This window comes from Leucoraja erinacea, chromosome 20, assembly GCF_028641065.1.
Source record: "Leucoraja erinacea ecotype New England chromosome 20, Leri_hhj_1, whole genome shotgun sequence".
Lineage (NCBI taxonomy): Eukaryota > Metazoa > Chordata > Chondrichthyes > Rajiformes > Rajidae > Leucoraja > Leucoraja erinaceus.
The window spans coordinates 33,905,824-33,923,830 of record NC_073396.1 but is presented as its reverse complement, the minus strand read 5'-3'; the positions used below and the strand labels follow the sequence as shown (position 1 = coordinate 33,923,830).

The following is an 18,007-nucleotide window of genomic DNA, read 5'->3' as shown; positions in this document are numbered from 1 at the left end:
GGGGGCGGAGTTGGCTTTGTGGGAGGTTGGTCTTGGAGGGGAGGATGCTCCTCAAACTGTGGAGCATCTTGGACAATGCAGCTCGCCCCCTCCATGACACACACTGGCCAACCTGAGGAGCACCTTCAGCAACAGACTGGTTCCAACAAGATGCAGCACAGAACGCCACAGGAGATCCTTCTTCTCAGTGGCTATCAAAGTGTACAACTCCTCCCCCTTCTGTCATGGGGTAGACTGAGACTGACACCCCTCCCCAATCTTTGCACATCCCCAATCCTTTCCACTTGCCATGTTTCATTTATTTTGTGTTTTATGACTGTTCGTAGATCAATTTGCCTCCTGGGATAAATTTCTATCGTATCGTATATCAGTGAATGATTGTGATAAGGCCACTTGTATATTAGCCGCAATACTACAGCAAGGATGACTGAAGTCGATTCACTGCCTCGTGCATGAGTTCTCTGCAAAGCAGGCACGTGCCATGAGTAATTACTCAGGGTAGGCAGTCAGTCGGCTTTAAAAAAAATCTTAAAACGCACAAGCGCAGATTGTTCCCCTCTCCGTAAAAATAAAAAATAAAAATAAAGAAAGTAACAATTCAATTTGCCCAAGGCTTCCAAACCTCCTCCATTCTGAATTACTGAATGGGTGAATGGGTGGGGCGTGGAGGGTGACAGCAGGTGGAGAGATGGTGGGAAAAAACGGGAGCACACCGGGACAAGTTGAATCAGTTGTGATCTTATTGAATGACAATACTAGTTCAAGGGACCAATTGGGGGGAGAGTTCCTTTCACAGCGTGTGGGGAGTCTAGCCAGGGGTAAAGTTGCGGGGAGGGCAGGAGCGTTGAGAAGGAGGAGGTCGGGGATCATGCCAGTAACCCACTCACTCACCGGTGCCGCGGCGCTCCGGGTGCGGAGCCACCGCATTGTGGCCGGGGACGGAAGTAGCCCGCATGGCTGCGAGCGGCCGCCGGGACCTCAGCGCCCTGCCGGCCCGCTAACCTCTGGCAGTGCTCACCGTCTGCACAGTGAGGGGACCAGCTCAAGAGCAAAGATCATAGAGTGGAGTGGGCCAGTGGGCGATGGATAACAGGACAGCGGGCAGTGGAGCTTACTCCTGTGTCAGTGCAAGCAAGGGACCATTTGAGGTTACTCGCACTGACACGTGGAGTAAGCTCCACCCCCTGCTGTCCTGTTATCCATCGCCTGCTGACCCGCTCTTGAGCTGGTTGCTGGCATGATCTCCGACCCCCTCCTTCTCAACGCTCCTGCCCTCCCCGCAACTTTACCCCTGGCCACACTCCCCACACGCTGTGAAAGGAACTACACCCTCCTCAGCGGCACTGTCCTTTTACAGCCACTTCCCACTTTACAGCTGCTTGAGCTGCGCATGCGCAATACGCAGTCCACATTGCAAGGGTGCAAAGGCAGAATTTTGGCTGCCTTCAGCCTCCCTTGTCATTGAAGGCTTGAAGCAGCATCAACAGGAACAGGAACAGCATCAATTGAAGCTGCACACACATTCCCGTATTACATGTACTGCGCATGTGCCTGCTGGAAAGCTAAGCTCTTCTACAACCATAACAACAGTTTGTGACTTTGTAACCCACCTTGCAGCCTGAAAAATTATTCCAAGTTCAATAATGAAACAACTGGCAGTATCAATAAAAAGTGTAGGAAGGAACTGTGGATGCTGGTTGAAACTGAAGATAGACACGAAAAGTTGGAGTAACTCAGTGGGACAGGCAGCATCTCTGGAAAGAAGGAATGGGTGACATTTCGGGTATGGACTCTTCTTCAGTCACTCCGCCTTAGCCTCAGTAGAGGAGCTGGCTGTTTAGGGTTTCTTCCCGGGAGCCCAGTTTTTACCACAGGGCGGTGCTAGTGGTCTCATGTTTGTCGCAATGGCTCACCCTCAAACCTGCAAAAGGGGAACACAGCGAGAATGGAGGCTCAATACTTTCTCTCCCTTTTTCTCTTTCTTCTTTCTTCTTTCTTCATCCCGCTTTTTATTTTCTCTCTCTCTCTCTCTCTCTCTCTCTCTCTTTCTCTCTCTCTTTTCTCTCTACCTTTTCCCTTTCTCTTTCTCTTTTTCTCTCTCTCTTTTCTTTCTCTTTCTCTGTTTCTTTCTCTTTCTCTTTCTCTTTCTCTCTCCAACCCTGTCAGCCAGTGACAGGGATCAGAGCAGTATCTAAGGTAGGGGGCGCTGTCACAATGTCTTTGCTGGGCCATGAAGCTGACTATAACATGCGGTCTATTACTATGGTTTCCTGTTTGACTGGACTCTTCAATGGCCAGATACACTACTGAACCCAATCACTGCGCGTATGCAGAACATTAATGTAAATAAACTGACATATCAAGAAATGGGCATATAGTTAATATGTGTATGAAGGAACTGCAGATGCTGGTCTAAACCAAAGATAGAGACAAAATGCTGGAGTAACTCAGTGGGTCAGGCAGCATCTCTGGAGAGAAGGAATGGGTGACGTTTCAGATCGAGACCCTTCTTCAGACTGAATGATTGAGATTGAGTCTGAGGAAGGGCCTCATTCTAAAACGTCACCCATTTCTTCTCTCCAGAGATGCTGCCTGACCCGTTGAGTTACTCCTGCATTTTGTGTGTGTCTTTGGGCATATAATTAAATTGTGTCCCCTTTGAATGACACTAGTTTGAGGAAACACCGGGAGAGTTCTCTCTGCTGCCCGATCAATAGTCGCCTCTCAGCCAGCATTACCAACATTTGTCATTTTGCTCTTGGTGGGACTTTGCTGAGCACAGATTGTCTGTCACACTTGCCCCGTTAACCATGGTAACTGCACTTCAGCAGTACTCTGCTGCCTGGGCCATCCAGAGCGTGTGTAAGACAAGTTATAGACGCAAGCCCTTCCCTCTGCTCAACATGATTGCCACCGCAGCTTTGCGCAGGAACCGCTTCACATTGCAGCTGCTCAGTGGACTCCTGCTGTATTGTTTGGCAGCGTCTTGTTGCTACGGCTGCGAGCTTAGTTGAGATTCAGCTCCTCCAGATCCGAGGAGTTGCACACTCCTTAAACAGAGAAACTGAGCAGTGGGGTCATAGAATGCTTCACAAGTACCGGTGGCAGAGACTTGAAACTCGTTTAAATCCAGGCTAAAATCGAATGCAGCAAAAGTCCAATGGTTATTTTATTTAAATGTTATAGTCTCTCCCTGGTATAAACTGAAGGTAGACATAAAATTCTGGAGTAACCCAATGGGACAGGCAGCATCTCTGGAGAGAATGGGCTCCTTCTATAGATAGAAACATAGAAAATAGGTGCAGGAGTAGGCCATTCGGCCCTTCGAGCCTGCACCGCCAGCCATTCAATATGATCATGGCTGATCATCCAACTGTGTTTCCCATACCTGCCTTCACTCCATACCCCTTGATCCCTTTAGCCACAAGGGCCACATCTAACTCCCTCTTAAATATGGCCAATGAACTGGCCTCAACTGCCTTCTGTGGCAGAGAATAGTAAGATTAAACGAGTACTTACCAGTATGATGTTTGATCTGTATTTTATGAGGAGTTACGATGAGGGATTACGTGAAGACCCCAGCCCAGTGCGCAGTTGCGGCATACTTCGAAGCAGCGGTGTGAAATCACAGGATAGACACAATATTTGAAGTAAGATAGTAAAGATCATGAGACATCAGTTTATTAGTTTGATCTATATATTGAGGGTGGGAGCGGAGGGCACGTAATACCTCACCGTAACTCCTCATAAAATACAGATCAAACTTCATACTGGTAAGTACTCGTTTAATCTTACTATTTTACTTCGGAGTCACGTGAGTGATTCCGTGAAGACTTCAAAGGTCTGTGATTTCAAACCGTGTAACAGTTTTTATTTCACTCACAGCCGAAGTTTTTGAGGGAGGAAGTGTTATCGTAATCAACCAGTGGATCTGCTTTCACAAGAAACAGAAAGGTATTTGTTAACAATAACAACATAAAGAGCTCCCCTGAGCTTAAATTAATATTGCAGTTTGTAATATTTTTTCTGCAATTAAATCAGGTTTATCAACGGTTTATAATAAAAAATGTTCTGAACGTCGTTCCCTTGACCATTCTGCCGTATTGAGAATGTGGTCAACCGGGATGTCCATTCGTTCAGCCGCTGATATCAACGCTGCCCTAGTGGAATGGGATTAAAATGTATTATTATCTATTCCGGCAGCTTTCAGTACCTGTTTGAGCCACCTTGGAGTGGTTTGGCTCGTACCCCGTCTTGGGGTTTCTGTGGTTGACCCATAGGCTTTCCTCTCCCTCTAAGATTGTGGGTTGTGTCTATATATTGTAGTAGATGGGTCACCACACTCAACCTGGACTCTGGTGGGTAGGCCCGGAATCCCACCAGTGAATTGGGCGTTCCTGGTCCATATAACCATATAACAATTACAGCACGGAAAACACAGGCCATCTCGACCCTACTAGTCCGTGCCGAACTCATAATCTCGCCTAGTCCCATATACCTGCGAGTTAGGTTTTTACCAGACCTAGAATATGAACGTGATGCGTCTGGGGTAATCACCATGTTATCCAGTCTAGTTTTATGGAGTGACTGGACTCTGTGAGCGTATACGAGAGCCATAAGCATGAGCGTTAGCAAGCTGAGGGATCTGGCTGGTGCCATTCTCTGAGATATGTCAATATCACACCGATATCCCATACATGGGTATACCTGCATGCTCTGCTGTCCTGCTGTTTTGGATAAGCAGACAAGGTGCTCCATGCTGTATTTACGGCACTGTAACTCACCTTTTGTTCATGGTGTAGATGTTCCAGGAACTCCAATACGTCAGTGGTTGAATAGTTTGGTATGTTGTCCCTGCGTCGTGGCAGTATTTTACCCATGTTAGCTCTTGGTGACTGTTCGCAGGGATGCCGACATGGTGGTAATGGTTCCTTTGGATAATCCCAGTCCCTGGTAAGGTCTATTCTAACCCTGCACCCAGGAGTTTGATGTTTTTCTGGCATGGGTGGCTTATGCCTGATACTGGGTTGAGTCAGCAACCATGGTCCACTAGGGAAATCCATAGGTGACTCGCCCACCATGTCGTGATGAACTGGGAACCATGGCTGTGTAGGCCGGTCGGGCACGTTCAATATCTCGGAGACAGATTCCATCTGTATTGCGAAGTGCCCGACTGATGAGGCAGAAGGGAGGAAGGCAAAGCAGAAATTCCCCCTTCCAGCGTGTAGGCATCTATCGCTGCTGCCTCTGATCTGGTTCCTAAGTCACATACATAGGTTACTGGTGATTCCGTCTTGTGCAACCAAATTGATATCTGGCTTTCAAACTGCTTAATACCTTTAGCAGATATCTTGGGTTTGACATCTATTCAATGTTATCATAAATTTTTACCCGTGACATGGTGTCTCCCACTGTGTTCTAGCTTCCTAGGACATAGGCAGCTGATAGTTAAAATGTCTTTTGACACACCATTGCCAGATTTGTTTGACCAATTTGTTGCACAATAATGATTTTTATGCTCCCCATATGGTTGATATAAGCCACCACCATAGTATTATCAATCCGTAACCACATATGTACGTGCTGCATTTGAAATGCATATGCTTTTTAGCCCAATAGGCGATCACCAATCCCAAGTAGTTGATGCCCGGTGTGTGTAGTAACGATGTTTGTGAATTGGTCCATCTGTTACCTGTGCTGGATATGGAGTTTAGTTGCTCCCCAGCCTAAAGTACTGGCATCGGTTTTTAATAACCAAGTTGGGATTGGTGATGATAATAGGGCTGAAAACTATGCCAAATATATGTCTGCCCACCACCTTAATTGTGATATAGCTTCAGTGGGCACATTCATGATTTGATTATAGTGACCCAAGTACCTTGGCAAAGTAACAGTCATATGGACGGAATTGTTATTGAAACCCAGATAATCCATGGTAGTTAACGCTTCAATTCTGGTTTATCTGGGCGTGGGATGAACCTCAGAGCTTTAGGGAGCTGTTTTGTAGCTAGAACTGCTGCCACAGCTAATTCCTTTGTTTCCCCTAATATGAGGATATCATCCAATATATGCCATGATTATGCTTGTTTTCTTAATATTTTCATGGCCATTTTTTAATATTTATAATAGTTTAGGCCTGAGGTTAGACCATAGGGAATGCTCTATGCTCCCATAGTTGTCCTAACTGGGATATCCATTATCCAGGTAAAAATTTTTAGGTATCTATAATGATCCTAGTGTATGGGTATAAGATAGTTAGCATCTTCCATATCAATGCTCCCCATAGGTATCCTTTGGAGATCAGATGTCTGGCAGTGACAAAAACCCGTCTCCATCTTAAAGTGTATATACTCAACAGATTTATTTAGTGATATTAGATCAATGATGATGCTACATTCACCATCTTTTGTAGTTTTGGTGAATATATTCGATACAAATTCCAATGGTTCATGTTTACTCCCATGATCCGTTTAGTAATGAGCCTTTCTAGTTCAGCTTGACCTTCTCACTTCTCTTTCTTAGAGGGAGAAAATGCCCTTTGGGCGCATTGCTGAACTGGCGGTAATATGCCCAATTTGAATTCGTTTTTATCCACTAATACTGTTGAGTATATTTTAGTTATTTGTGACAGCATCCCATGCTTTATCAACAAGTGTAAAATGCCCCCCCCCCCCCCCCCCCCCCCCCCCCCCCCCAGTTAGTAGAACACCCTTATTTAGTGTAAACTGGGAGGAACCAGACTACCTACCTCCATGTTTATTGTTTTTTCATGAAGGCCTAGTTTGCTGGTATGCTGGTGCTGTCGGTGGGGCGGCGCATCTTCCCACGGCTCCGCTCTGGGCCCCTGTCTAAAAAGAACTTTGGGGGTAATGTGAAGCGGTCGCCAGGCTTTCACCAGTCCTTGTTCGATATTGCTGGTGGATGCCGAGGGGTGCTGCCAGCTGGGTGTTGGATGCGATGTCCTGCTCGTTCCATGGCCTGCCCTCATGAGGCGCACAGGTTTAGCTGCCTCTCTTCCCGCAGCAGCGGTTTGCATAGCCCCGTATATTTGGGGTTGCGGGCAGGTCTTATATGCACCAATGTCAGTCGAGTATCCCAAATTTGGGAACATCTTAGGCGTCAGCACCCTCGTAGTGCAACGGGATAGTCTCATCCTGGGAGAACCACCTTGGTGATCATGGCGTCTCGCCTGCCAGGTGAGTATGATCCGTGGAAAACGAGCAAAGGCGGTGACATCTTGACCCTTCTGTTAGGAGCTTCAGAATTCGCTGCTTTTAGCTCTTGTCTGCGAGTCTGCTGACCCAGCTGCCTGCGGATTTGCCTCTAGAAAGGCCTGCTCCTGCAGGGCTTTGTTGGGAAGATGGTTGCGTGGAGGAGCCATGTAGTGGCCCACGACACCCAGTAGCTCTTCCTGATCCTGCTCCCCTGGCATACTGCTGTTCTCGTCTGCCTGCCCAGCGTTTAAGCCAGCCCAGCCCTGGCCTCCTTAGCTAGCCTCAAAAGAGGCAGCAAAAGGGTGTGCTATAAATTGGAGGAGGCATAGCTCAAACTCCGCTGTTGCATCAATCCCTCGACAAGGGAGATGGCTAGTGCAATAGCACTGGGGTAGGAGTGTCAGCTCCTTTGGCATTCAGCCAGTGCCCCTTTTTTCCTGGAGGTTTTGAACTCCATGACCTCCTCTGGCTTGGGGAGACAGACATACTTATTTTTGCTGTCTCCACCTGTTCCAGTGTTGGAGGAAGTTGATTCCTGTAGAACCTGTAATTTTGGTAAGATTTTTGTCTTACCTGTATTTAGAGGCTGCCTGCCGTTTTTCAGGCGGCATTGTAGCGGTTCCCGGGCGGCGATTCTCCTTGTCAGGAGTCTGCAGGGCTGCCGGTCGGGTTTTTAAATTTCCCGCCGGTCCGCTGCTGTTAACCAAACAGCTGTTCAGCAGACCGGCATAGCGCAGCTCTCTGTCAGCGGTCCGCAGCGTGTGCTGTCCCGTTTGCGCCTTTCCCCCTCCACTGTCGGCTCCTTCGCTGGAGTCGAACGGGGGCCGCTTCCTCTGCTGCTTTGCTCCCCCTGGAGCAAAAAACCACAAGGCCCGATTAAGGTAAGTACTTACCTCACGTTCCTTGGTTTGCGGGATCGCCGACTCCCGCTGGCCGCGTTGCACAGCTGTGCGATAATGTCGCACCTGCGCACTGGGCTGGGATCTTCACGGAATCACTCACGTGACTCCGAAGTAAAATTCCAGAGATTCACTATTCTCTGTGTAAAAAATGATTTTGTCATCTCGCTCTTATCCTTAAACTGTGACTGTTCTGGACTTCCCCATCATCGGGAACAATCTTCCTGCATCTAGCCTGTCCAACCCCTTAAGAATTTTGTAAGTTTCTATAATATCCCCCCTCAATCTTCTAAATTCTAGGGAGTACAAGCCAAGTCTATCCAGTCTTTTGTTCATATAAAAGTCCTGCCATCCCAGGAATCAGTCTGGTGAACCTTCTCGGTACTCCCTCTATGGCAAGAATGTCTTTCCTCAGATTAAGAGACCAAAACTATACGCAATACTCCAGGTGTGGTCTCACCTAGACCCTGTACAACTGCAGTAGAACCTCCCTGCTGTACCATGGTGTCATGGTACACCAGTCAATGTACTATGACACCCAGGTCACGTTGCATCTCCCCTTTTCCTAATCGGCCAACATTTAGATAATAGTCTACTTTCCTGTTTTTGCCACCGGAAATGCAGCCTGTCCCGTTGAGTTACTCCAGCATTTTCTGTCTATCTTTGGTTTAAACCAGCACCTGCAGTTCCTTCCTACACATCTCCCTGGTATCATATACATTTATGGTAGGAATTACCACCCCGTGTCCCCCCCCCCCCCACCACATCCTCACCCATACCTTCCTCTCCCTATCCCCAGCCGAGAAGCAGACACGCTCTAAACCAACAAAGTACCTCCACTGGGCGTCCTGTCTCTGACCCCATGGAGTTAGTGGACAATGGGTTGTTAGTGGTGGTGATGGGTTCAAGGTTCAAGTTTATTTGTCACAGCTAGCTGTGGCTACAGTAGACATGTGAATCGAGAATGTAGCTCTTAGCTTCCCCACACCACTACAGGCTGCACTGTTTTATAGTGTTTTATTCTGATTAGAAGAAATATGATCATTTTTGGGTAATGGAGGCCAGCACTTGATGAGAAATAGGAGAGGGCCAGGCATTGATGTTTTGGGAGGGTCAGGCATCCACTGTTGCCCATTATGTTCCAGATCAGCACTGGAATGTTTTATATATAAAATGGCAGTAGTTATGAATAAAAACCCATTACTGGCACACATACCTGTGAATGCAGAGGTGTGGGAGGAGGTTTCCAGGGGTTGCAGTAGCTTAGTTTAGTTTAGAGATACACCATGGAAACAGGCCCTTTGGCCCAACAAGGCTGCACCAACCAGCGGTCCCCGTACACTAACACTGTCCTACACGCTAAGGACAATTTACAATTTTTACTGAAGTCAATTAACCTAAAACCTGTACATTTTTGTAGTGTGGGTTAGGAAACCGGAGCACCCTGCGAAAACCCATGCAGGTCATGGGGAAAACTTACAAACTCCGAAAACAGCCAGCGACCATAGTCAGGATCGAACCCGGTTTGGGGAGACTCCAGTGATAGCGTCGAACATGTAAAGGGCATGTCCCACTTTCATGACCTAATTCATGACCTTTTTTTACTCGTGGACATTTTTTATCATGTTGAAAAAACGCCCCGACCTACTTGATGCCACGAGTACCTTCGACTAGCATCACGACCTACCTACGACCTCCTACGACCTACCTACGACCTCCTATGGCCTCGTGACGACTATGCTGCGAGTATGAGTAAAGGGCAAACTTGGCGGAGGCCGTGAATTAGGTCGTGCAAGTGGGGCAGGCCCTTATGAGGGATAATTGCCAGTAGCACAACCAAGTTGTTAAGACTGGTCCATGGTGAGTATAGGCCGACCCAACAGTGGGCAAGGCATTGTAGGGCAACAGTGTACTGCACCCTGTCAGATGCTGCACACAGTCCAGAAGGTATAGTTGCCGACATGCCCTGTAACTTCGATAGGGTCCATTTTAGTATTGTGTGAACAGGTCGTGAAGGAAGAAGTAGCAGAACTTGGATGAGTAAAGGATAGTTAAGGATGGTGGTTTGTGAGGACAGAAATGAGTCCAAATCAAAGTGTTTTCTTATTTCACTTGGATTTCCTGCCCTAACTTCAGTAGAATGGAGTCTCTTGCTCGGCAAACCAGGAACCAGTTCAGCTTTGACAAGCTATAAACGTCTGCATATTGCATTGAAGTACATAGTGCACTTGACATGAGGATAAGTGACTCCAGGCAAAATGTTAGATGTGCAACAGAGCTTATTAAGGCCCATCCACAGCTAATCCCTGGAGGAAATTTCTCCTCGACTCTTCTGCAGCAAGCATACGTGAAGCAAATGCAAAACTTGGGAGAGTGAAAATTATTATTTTTTACAAAGGGAAACTGGCTGAGCAAAGGAAAATGTCAGAGGTGGGTCTAATGAATAGGTTAAAATGAATGAATTAAAAAGTAAATAACATTAAAATCTCATGGTGTGAACTATGACCTTGGGCTTGTTGCACTCATTGAACCAACAAGAAACCACCACACATTTAAAAATTCATACCCAAGATTTTTTTTTGTTCCTTATGAATGCAATGCTTATCGAATCGGTAGACTTGTTACCTGAACAGGATTAGGTAACAGTTCCCAAAAATGAGAAAAACAGGATTAACAAACTCATCAGGAAGGCTGGGGCTGGAGTTGGATTCATGGGAGGTGGTCTTGGAGGGGAGGATGCTCCTCAAACTGCAGAGCATCCTGGACAATACAGCTCGCCCCCTCCATGACACACTGGCCAACCTGAGGAGCACCTTCAGCAACAGACGGGTTCCATCAAGATGCAGTACAGAACGCCACAGGAGATCCTTCTTCCATGTGCCTGTCAAACTGTACAACTCCTCCCCCTTCTGTTGTGGGGTCCACTAACCCACCCCCCCCCCCCCCCCCCCCCCCCCCCCCCCCCCCCCCCCCCCCCCCAACTTCCACCCCGCAACTTCCACACCTGGAGTATTGCGTGCAGTTTTGGTCTCCAAATCTGAGGAAGGACATTATTGCCATAGAGGGAGTGCAGAGAAGGTTCACCAGACTGATTCCTGGGATGTCAGGACTGTCTTATGAAGAAAGACTGGAGAGACTTGGTTTATACTCTCTAGAATTTAGGAGATTGAGAGGGGATCTTATAGAAACTTACAAAATTCTTAAGGAGTTGGACAGGCTAGATGCAGGAAGATTGTTCCCGATGTTGGGGAAGTCCAGGACAAGGGGTCACAGCTTAAGGATAAGGGGGAAATCCTTTAAAACCGAGATGAGGAGAACTTTTTTCACACAGAGAGTGGTGAATCTCTGGAACTCTCTGCCACAGAGGGTAGTTGAGGCCAGTTCATTGGCTATATTTAAGAGGGAGTTAGATGTGGCCCTTGTGGTCAAGGGGATCAGAGGGTATGGCGAGAAGGCAGGTACGGGATACTGAGTTGGATGATCAGCCATGATCATATTGAATGGCGGTGCAGGCTCGAAGGGCCGAATGGCCTACTCCTGCACCTAATTTCTATGTTTCTATGTTTCTATGTTCCTCCCCAATCTTTGTACATCCCCAATCCTTTCCACTCGTCACTTTAATTTCATGTTTCATGTATGTTGCCCCTCCTGGGATAAATAACGTTCTATTGTATCATATTGTATGACATCATAAAACGCTTATTGGATACACCCCTAGTCTAAGAGCGGAGCTTCTGAACAGAAACAAATGTAGAGATGCTCCAAGGTTACTTGATAATGAGAATGATTACAGCGACCTAACTTCATGGAATTATCATCCCACCAGAGACCAAATAATTGATCTGCATTTTGAAAGTTATCTAGACTTTCAAAATTCAGCTGCTATCAAAATATACCAAGCTCTATATTGCTCTACCCAGCGATTTTTCTGCAGGAAATATTTCAATCCTGCAGGAAACACTGCTCCATCATTGTTACTTTGTTTGTGTTACTGTCAGGGAATAGTTCCATATGGTAATTGTAATATTATTGTACAAAAATATTTATGATTGTATAAATATATTTCACACAGTGCTAAATTAGACTGTGAGTAGAGTCGGGGCATTGTCAGCTGTGTTCCAAATGGGTGAGTTTTTATCTGATTCAGTAGAATGTACTTTAAGTACTCTCGACACTTCATCGCCACACAAGGCTAATTTTCCAATGCAGTATTAAAGGAGTACAGTGTTGTTGGGAGTGCTATCTTTCAGATAACGTCATAGAGTCATAGAGGGATACAGTGTGGAAACAGGCCCGTCGGCCCAACCTGCCTAAAGTGGCCAACATAGCCCAGCTACACTAGACTCACCTGCCCGCGTTTAGTCCATATCCCTCCAAACCTGTCCTATCCATTTACCTGTCTAACTGTTTCTTAAACATTGGGATAGTCCCTGCCTCAACTACCTCCTCTGGCAGCTTGTTCCATACACCCACCACCTTTTGCGTGAAAAAGCTACCCCTCAGATTCACATTAAATCTTTTCCCCTTCACCTTAAACCTCTGATCCTCGATTCACCTACTCTGGGCAAGAGACTTTGTGCATCTACCTGATCTAGTCCTCTCATGATTTTATACACCTCTATAAGATCACCCCTCATCTTCCTGCGCTCCAAGGAATAGAGTCCCAGCCAACTCAACCCTAAAAGCTCAGACACTTCAGTCCTGGCAGCATCCCCGTAAATCGTCTCTGTACCCTTTCCCACGTGACAACATATAAAGTGTTCAACCAGCCTTGTTTGTTACATCATGTGGATGATCCTATAAGATCTTATAGAAACATATACAATTCTTAAGGGTTTGGACAGGCTTGATGCAGGGAAAATGTTCCCGATGTTGGGGGAGTCCAGAACCAGGGGTCACAGATTAAGAATAAGGGGTAGGCCATTTAGGATTGAGATGCGTAAAAACGTCTTCACACAGAGCATTGTGGATGTGTGGAATTTCAAGAGAGATTTAGCTCTTAGGGCTAACTGAATCAAGGGAAATGGGGAGAAAGCAGGAACGGGCTACTGATTTTGGATGATCACCCATGATCTTATTGAATGGCGGTGCTGACTCGAAGGGCCGAATGGCCTACTCCTGCACCTATTTTCTATGTTTCTATGTTTCTATCTTATAGCACAGTTCTGATGGAATGGATTTATGGGGCCAACATTAATCTCTCAAATAGCTTTTCCAAACGACAGATTATGTGGATTGTTATCAGACTGCATTTTTTGTGAAATCTTACTGAACGGGAATTGCCTTGTGTCCTCTGTATTACCGCAATGGCTCAAATAGCCTCCTATGCTGTATCATAAAGTGCTACCATATCAATGGTATAAACCATTGTTTGAGTCATTTTGTAGTAATTACTATCGTGACATAGGCAGTTGTGTTAGAAAGAACAGCAGATGCTGGTTTAAATAGAAGGTAGACACAAAATGCTGGAGTAACTCAGCGGGTGAGGCAGCCTCACCCATATAACCATATAACAATTACAGCACGGAAACAGGCCATCTCGACCCTTCTAGTTTGTGCCGAACACATAATCTCCCCTAGTCCCATATACCTGCGCTCAGACCATAACCCTCCATTCCCTTCACATCCATATAACTATCCAATTTATTTTTAAATGATAAAAACAAACCTGCCTCCACCACCTTCACTGGAAGCTCATTTAACACAGCTACCACTCTCTGGGTAAAGAAGTTCCCCCTCATGTTACCCCTAAACTTTAGTCCCTTAATTCTCGTCATGTCCCCTTGTTTGAATCTTCCCTACTCTCAGTGGGAAAAGCTTTTCCACGTCAACTCCACGTCAACTCTGTCTATCCCTCTCATCATTTTAAAAACCTCTATCAAGTCCCCCCTTAACCTTCTGCACTCCAAAGAATAAAGCCCTAAGTTACCCTAAGTGCCCTAAGCCCTAAAACCCGCTGAGTTACTCAAGCATTTTGTGTCTACTTAGGCAGTTTACACACAAATGTTCCACAAGTAGCAAGACTGGACTATCTCTTGTTTAATCAAGGTATAGATAGATTGTCCCAAACACTGGTAAGATTTTCCTTGGATAGACACAATACTCTAGAGTAACTCAGCGGGACAGGCAGCATCTCTGGAGAGATAGAATGGGTGACATTTCGGGTCGAGACCCTGCTTCACACTCACATACATAATAAAACGGAACACAGTTAACATCATAAGTAAAACTTTCCTTGGTTGGCTTGAAATAATGCCACGTTATTTTCCATCTGCCTAAAGGGCCTGTCCCACTTTCACGACCTAATTCACGCCCTTTTTTACTGGTGGACATTTTTCATCAGGCTAGAAAAACGCCCCGACCTACTTGATGCCACGAGCACCTATGACTAGCATCACAACCTACCTACGACCTACCTACCACCTCCTACGACCTGGTGACGACCAGGCTGCGAGGATGAGTCAAGGGCAAACGCGGGAGAGGTCGTGAATTAGGTCGCGAAAGTGGGACAGGCCCTTATGAGAGCAGGATCCCTGCCTGGATAACCTTCCCTCAATGCATTCAAATGTTGGCCTAGACTTTTATGCTCAAGTTTCTAGGGAGAGCCTTGAACCTACAACATTCAAGCTCAGAGGCAGAGATGTTTCTCATTAAGCCACTGTCTTTAATGCTGGTGTAGGTTAGCACTATGGTGGTGGCTTGTTTTATACGAGGAGCAGCCACTGCTTTCAGAGGTTATGGTCTATAGGTATAATTTATGATAGGGTAAAACATTGCCATCCACTGTTGCCCATTATATTCCAGACCAGCACTGGAATGTTTTATATACAAATGGCAGTAGTTATGAATAATAACTCATTACTGGCACACATACCTGTGAATGCAGAGGTGGGAGGAGGTTTCCAGGGGTTGCAGTAGTTTAGTTTAGTTTAGTTTAGAGGTATAACATGGAAACAGGCCCTTTGGCCCAACAAGTCCACACCAACCAGCGATCCCCGTACACTACACGCTAAGGACAATTTACAATTTTTACCAAAGCCAATTAACCTACAAACCTGTACATCTTTGGAGTGTGGGTTAGGAAACCGGGGCACCCTGCAAAAACCCACGCAGGTCATGGGGAGAACATACAAACTCCGAACAGCCAGCGATCATAGTCAGGATCGAACCCGGATCTCTGACGCTGTAAGGCAGCAACTCTACTGCTGTGCCTCCCCTTAATTGGAGATATTCAGAGGAAATAGGGAGGAAAAAGAAAGATTGTGAGGAAATGTGATTAAAACAAAGACACCATAGGTATCCTAACCCCATTACCAGAATTAAATCTGCCAAATCGCCAGACCGAAGATGGAACAGAGTATTTGCTGGTGGAAGGTACTTTGCAAGAATGTGACAGTGCTCATTTTACATGATGTGCTGTCGAGCCAATTTATTTAGAGGAGAAAGCTGAACAGTAATTTAGTGAGTTAGGATTGTGGAAGACTGCAGAGAGGGGTTGAACAACCTCCACTGCTCCTTGGGAGTTCAGTGAGGTTAGCAGCAACAACGGAGATGAAATGGAACAGACCCACATCACAAGTGAGAGTACAAGCGCTCGTTTAAAGGCTAATTAACTGACGAAGGGTGAGACACATGCAGCTAAACGATTCACGTGTACTTCCCCACATGCCGTTTGAATCCAATCGCAGAAGTAGAGCAGGTTTGACCTGTGGAAAAAAGTACATTTAAAGAAAAATAGGTTAACAAGTTTGGTTCTGGGAAAGCTTGTCCAGAGGGGCCTGTTTAATATGCATGAATAAATTAAAGAAATGCAAATCCCTGACAGACATCAAAGTCTTCTTCTTCACAACTATTGGTGAATTTACAGATCAACAGAGTATAACTTGAATATGATAAGGTGGAGGGGGGGGGGTAAAACACAGCGATTGCACTGCAGCACCAGTAATCAGGGATTTTATTTATTTGAATATTTAAATAACAAGCCATGAACCTGCTTCAATTACTTCCGAAGATGGGGACAAAATGCTGGAGTAACTCAGCGGGACTGGATGGAGAGAGGAATCACTCCGACTGAATGCCTCGCCAGCGGGCACGACCTCCCATGGCCAACCTGGAAGACCCTCAACAGATTACGAGTGGAGCAGGGGAGGTGCAAAGCACTTATGAAAGCATGGAACTACCAGGCAGAAGACACATGCAGCTGTGGAGCAGTACAGACAATGTCCCACCTACTGGAGTGTGACGACGCCCCCCAGTGCAGCCCCCAGGACCTGGCTGAACCGACCCGACCCGACCAGCTGTGACCTGCGCCAGATACTGGCAGAACGACATCTGAGATTGCAACGGACTCGAAGGAGAAGACTCAGCAGGACAGGCAGCATCTCTGCAGAGAAGGAATGGGGAACGTTATGGGTCGAGACCCTTCTTCAGTCACAAATTACTGGCCAACGTAATAAGGGAGAGAATTGTACTTTCATTTCCAGAGAGTCTTTCCCAGCCTTGGCACCTTACACATCATGTCACTGCCAATGAGGTTTTTGGTGTAGTTACTCACTGCTGAAATGTGGGAAATGCCGCAGTGGCCAGTTAGTGGACAAGGACACTCTCACAAATAGAACTGTGCTAACACCATTTCATCTCTGTTGAGTGGTAAATATTAACCTGGATAGCAAGACGCCTGCCCCTGCCCAAACAGCAACCCCTCCCCCATGGGGAGAAGGCAGGAGTATGGGGTTAGGTGGGAGAGATAGATCAGCCATGATTGAATGGCGGAGTAGACTTGATGGGCCGAATGGCCTAATTCTACTCCTATTCACCCAAATGCACGAGTGGATGACTTGGTCCTGTTTTGGCTCTGGGCTGAGACTTGAATCACAGCCCAGGATTTACATTTATTAACCTTAAGGGAAATGAATATCCAGAAATGCATATGGTTTACGTCTGCGAGGAGGGATGACTTTTCTTTTGTTTGTCAGTCCATAATGCTAATTTTAACTAACTATTAATAATGATTTATTGGCACCCTATCAGGGGAGCCATCTGAAAACAATATTAACTGTGGTAAAAGACTGAAGGATGATTTTGCAGTGAAGGGCAGCGCTGTGTTAATAGTGAAGTAATTGACCCTAGCATGGCCTCTCGTTACATTTACCTCCCCACAATCAGGTTTATGAAAGAATGAAATGACAATGACCTCGGCTTACTTTTTTATTTCCATGACTCTCCTCAATTTATTTGCGATGACTTTCAGACCGTTTGAGAATGTTACGATCGGACTGGAGTCGGCACACTAACGATATCAACAGGCGCTAAACAATGACCTGAATTTCAATAATTAAGTGACGTGATAATCAAACTGTCATTCATCAGGAGGGAGCGTGTTGCCATTATGAGTTACACGAGACAAGCCATGTTCTTGTTCTAAAGTCACCGTGAAGATGTGGTGGCGCACAGCCCCCATTTCCTTTCGTCGGCAAATTAAACAATTTGCACAACAAAATGCTCCTTCGAATACATTGCAGCTCGTAACCAGGGGAAAGCTGTCTCCCATTTGAAATGAAGTCTGCAGAGACTTGCTAGGAACATGCCCTTGGCTCTGTCTGTAATTGAGACTGACTATAGCCTTGGTTTATTGTGAGGGGAGTAGGTGTAGGAATAAATCAATTTAAACAGGATACAAAACTCATGCACAGCAACAGGCTGACCAGCTCCAATGTGATCTCAGACACACTGCACCGCCATAGACCTTCTCTCACCACTTGGGGGCAAATGAGAGATAAATGTCATGGGGGTCAGATATAAACATAGATATAGAAACATAGAAAATAGGTGCAGGAGTAGGCCATTCGGCCCCCTTCGAGCCAGCACCGCCATTCAATATGATCATGGCTGATC

General features: G+C 46.2%; 1 protein-coding gene across 1 annotated transcript in view; it reads left to right on the top strand.

Annotated features, from left to right (window-relative positions):
* shisa9a (shisa family member 9a) overlaps window positions 1-18,007 on the top strand; it is a 316,938-nt gene that overhangs the window by 284,082 nt on the left and 14,849 nt on the right. The window lies entirely within an intron of this gene.